The sequence below is a fragment of the Otolemur garnettii genome, unplaced genomic scaffold (assembly GCF_000181295.1).
Source record: "Otolemur garnettii isolate 467f Iridium unplaced genomic scaffold, OtoGar3 scaffold00033, whole genome shotgun sequence".
Lineage (NCBI taxonomy): Eukaryota > Metazoa > Chordata > Mammalia > Primates > Galagidae > Otolemur > Otolemur garnettii.
The window spans coordinates 15974068-15978887 of record NW_003852428.1 but is presented as its reverse complement, the minus strand read 5'-3'; the positions used below and the strand labels follow the sequence as shown (position 1 = coordinate 15978887).

Below are 4820 nucleotides of genomic sequence, written 5' to 3'. Positions count from 1 at the left end.
TTTTTTTTTCTTTTTGCTACTGTTTTACATTCCTATGCTTTTCTACAAGGGGAGTATCAATTTTTAATAAGAGTTATCATTTCCTTTTCAGGTTTAAAGTAAAAAAGCAGAGAAAGGGGAGGGTCCATTTGTTGATTCAGCAAGCATTTCCTGAGCGTGTCTTGCACTGGGCACCATACTGGGGCGCAGAGAACCGGGAAACAGACATGGCCGGCCTGCTGAGGGGAGCTCACCCTCCCACAGCCTGAATGAATCTGGGGCTAGGAGGTGACACTTGGAATTCGAGTTTCTGTTCTATGACTGAAGATCCTTTGCACATTCTCTCTCCAATTCAGATCAATCCCTCATCTATAAATGTTGACTCTATAATCTGATAGGTTTATCTTATCTAATAAATTATGATAAGTGTCAAATAAAAAAATGAAGACTACCTGAATAAAGATCCAAAGAGTAGAACACTGTATGATATTCAGAAAACATTAGGGTATAGAGTTAATTGATGTAACTTAATAAATTTAATAGCTATTTTATAAATTAGTGTATATTTAAAGGACATTCATTCATTCAAAAGGTATGAGAGTCAGCAAACTACTGCCAACTGGCTAAATCCAGGCTGCCACCTGAAAAGGCCACTGAAATACAGAGCTGGGGGTGTTTGCCCTAGAGCCTGTGCAGGACTTCACAGAGGCCGCAGGGCAGGCTTTCAGCTTTGCTACTGCTGACCTAAGCTTTGGCAGAACACCCTGTGGCCCTCCCCATCTTGGAACCTGGCAGGATTTCAAGGGGCAGTACAGGCCATATCTCCCACCTCCCTATGTCCCTGGGAGGTTGTCCTGAAAGAGCTGCTCATTGCTCCCCAGGTTCTGATGGAGTCTGAGGCTCTGCCCCACCTTCACCCCACTCAGGTGTAGCTGTAGCTCCAAACTGCTGGGCTACAGGGCCGGGTCAGCTCCAGCAGCACAGCAGCCTGGCCCTCCTGTCCCTCTGCTGCTTTGCCATCTGGCCCTTTCTGTTTTAGCATCATCTTATGGGACAGAGGATATGGGGAGCTGACACCTCTTCTGCTCTTTCTTTCACTAAGTAATAAACTTTCTGAATCTGATAGACAATCTGCATATCTTTAGCAGAGGAATCCGTCAGCATTCCTGACCCCACATACACCCATCATTATGGTCTGCGGCTGTTCCATTGCTACCAGGAAGAGTTGGGTCATTGGAACAGAGACCATCTACTTGAGAAGCTTAAAATATTTTCTACCTGGTTCTTTACAGAGAAAATGAGCTGACCCACAGATTCAATCAGCACACAATCCTTAAAATGACTTTAAAAGTCAATGTCAAAGGTCTTCCCATCACCATACTGCCAACCCTTCCATCTCTTAGATTTAGAAGAGCTACAATCAGTTACCACCTGGAAGCCAAAGATTCCTGGGAGGAAAATGACGTGACAATTAAAGCCAGAGTCCTGTGGTCATTCTTTTCTTTCTGAAACAGTGAGATGAGCTCTTCACCATACTCTAGTTTCCCTGCAAGTGGCAGGTTCTATTGATATTTCCACCAGGTGGGGATTAAGTGAGTGGCTGCTCTAGGCTGCCCTAGGCTGCCCTATCCCATGCCTCCCTATGGAGACCTTTTCCCACTTTACAGGTCATGTGATGCAATTACTGGACAGAGCCAGGTGCACATCAGGAGGCCCCCAGGTTGAAGTCAGCCCTCCAGCCTTCCTGAGTCATACACGAGCTCCTACCTCAACCTGCCCAGAGTCTTCAAAGCTCAGCAAAGGCTAACTCACAATATGAAATGTCAGTACGCCCAAGAGGCAAAAAGGAAAAGCTTGAGCAGTAACAGGTGGTCTTGCACTCCACGTTCCTGTGGCCACCACCAATTCAATGAGTTGGCTTTATTCCATTTGCATAATTTTGTCATCCTATTTATTAAATGGCTATGCCAACAAATGCTAACATTAAAACAAATTTTTAAAAATTTTTGAGCTTAAACGTGACTAAAATAAAATTTTAAAAATACTGTTCTTATAAAATAACTTTCCACAGAAACACTCTGTGTTCATTCAGAGTCACTGCACATGGGTGCTGTGGTCAGTGCAGGCAGGTGCTTTATCAGAGACCTGCAGTCCCAGGATATTCTCAAAAACGAGAGGAGAATGGAGATTCCTCTAGAAAGCTTTAGGGAAATGGCACGAATCCTCCTCTGCGTCTGTTTGACCCAGGCTGAGGGCAGACCGAATGAAGCAGCCGCTAATGGCAAGGAGCCCTGAGCAGCCGTCCGGAGCCCTGACCTCGCCTGCCCAGCTGTCAACCTGTTGCCCCGACCCAGGTGCCCACATGGAAAAGCAGTCAAGCCGAGTCCCCCTGAAATCTGACCAGTGAGTAGGCACCCTCCCTGCCAGGGGCAGCACAGCAAACCAAACACACAACTTGGGCCTTGGGGCCCGATGGTCCCAGCTCTGGCTTGAGTCTAATGTTTCAGGAGCTGTGTGACCTTCCCTTGGGCAGGACACGGACAATCTGAGCTGCTGTTTCCTTATATGAACAACGAGAGGCTCCGCTACTTCACCCTCAGGGCTGACGCACTGAGTCAGGAAAGTAAAGACGACATCTAGTACCGTGACAGATACGTAAAAGAATATTTGTGAAATTGGGCAATTTTATAATATATAAACATTTTACTAGATGCTGTTAGGTATTGCCTATGGTAAACAGATACTGAAGAAATGAAAAATGGAAATGTGATTTTTGAAGGAGACAGGCAATGTAATTAATTAATTTCATTAAGTAATTTTATCTTACTAAATGTTTAATTAAATATTTTAATTAATTATAATCAATTTAATCTTCTTAGGATACTTCAAAATTTATTTACAAAATTGTTTTTTGAATAACAAATATAACTTCTGATATTCTACTGTGGAAATTATACTTGGCAAAGAAATTAGCACCCAGTAGTTATCCAATTCTTGTCCTCTTTCTACAAGGTGTACGTCTTTAGGCATATTCCAGAAAATTAAAATCACTTTTGTCTTTCTTTGTAATTCATTAAAAAGAAAAACTGGTCATACAGATATTCCTTTTTTAAGAGCAGATTCTTTTCTGCAGGGCGTGTTAAGTATGGAGGCGTTCCCGTCCTTTTATAGGAGAAGGAGGGTAGAGCAAAACATTGGAAAGAATTCAGAGGAACACTTGGGTAGAAATTTTTCTCCACTGCAATAGAATATTAACGGGCCAAACACAAACTAAGCCCCTTTGAGCGTGGGCACACAGAAGACTGCAGTGTGGGGGTTGACAGTGAGGTTATAATCTCTTGCTGTTCTCCTCTGAGCAGGAGGACGAGAGAACAGCAGGGAGATTCAGCTCAGATATAAATGTAAACTTCTCTCCTCTCAGCCTCCCGAGGATGGCAGACAAGAGGCCTTGTTCTCCTTAAAAGAAAAAGGAAGCTGTGAACTCCTCCAGAGCCGCTGTGCCTGGTGGCACCGTCTCCTGGGGATTCATGATGGGGCCAGGTGCAGCTGTGTGAAGCAGTCTGGCTACACTACGCCTCTCTCCCCTGCCCCGACGCAGGCTGAGTTTTCTAAGTTGCACATGTGAGGAGTGGAGCCCCTGTAACCCGGACTCAGCAAAGCAGGGAACAGAGGAAAGGCTGAATGCCTGCAGGTTCCCATTCTGGCGCCAGAAACACCCCCTGGACAGGGCAGGCCTGTGTCCTCCTGCATGCTGCCTTACGTCATCCCCCAAGAAGTCATCTTTAGAAGTTAGAGCTTACTGGCTTGTGCCCTTCCACACACATTCCCACTGTGACATCCTATTGGCTAGACCTCAGCCCTCCCTTGTCACCACTGGATGATCGGTGACTCAGTAACTGCAGGGAACACAAGCCAGAACAATCTCCACAGCCACTGGTGAAATTTAGGAAGCAGACCCGTGTAAAAGATGGTTACTAGTAAATATCACTGTCTGTTATTAACGCTCACAGCAGCACTATTATTAGCTGGGAAGTTCCTAGCAACATTCTTCAACTTTCTGATACCAAAGGAGGCATTTTATTATACTTTTCATTTTTTAGAATCATCTCAGAAGGTATATTGTGGTGATTACACATAAAACCTTTTGTTCCCCTGAGAATTCCAACTTTGCAGAGCGCTTTTCATTTTACACTCTACACACCCAATTTGATTCTACAGCAATTCACATGTGTCAGGTGAGAAAGTGAATTCAGAAGTGTTAATAGTCACTGGCTAGCACCAAGAAATACCAAGAGCAGGACGGTACCACGAATTCCAGCTTATAAGTTCCAAAGTGGACATCAGACACCTCATTTAGAGAAATACTGGCTTGTGTATGATAAGTATTTGTGAGTGAATTGTCAAAAGGACCATTTCTACACCACATCTGCAGTTATGCACTGCTTTAGGGAGTTGAACAGGAGGACTATTCCCTAAGAACATTTGAGATTATGACTTTCCCAAGGGCAATCTTTCATCAGGGCCGGACTATATATGCAGTTTCCAATATTAAAGTGCTTTCCAAGTGTTTGATGTATACAGTACTTTTCTGTTTCCTAAGCACAAGGGTTGTATGTTTCCAAATTAAACTTCAAACACCACTGTGGTCAGTAGTGGACACGCCACAGAAGATGGGAAGACTGGCTCAGGGGTGAGAGAAGGCATGATGGCACTTGGGTCACTTGGGGGCCCCTGCACGGTTCCCCATTGCAGCACCCCAAGAAAAGTGGTTCAAGGACAAGAACATGGAAATGCCTGGGAAAGGGGATTCTGCAGATCAATGTCCATCACCCCTTCTTCTC

General features: G+C 44.5%; 1 protein-coding gene across 1 annotated transcript in view; it reads right to left on the bottom strand.

Annotated features, from left to right (window-relative positions):
- Positions 1-4820, bottom strand: part of SEMA5A (semaphorin 5A) — a 340395-nt gene that overhangs the window by 94384 nt on the left and 241191 nt on the right. The window lies entirely within an intron of this gene.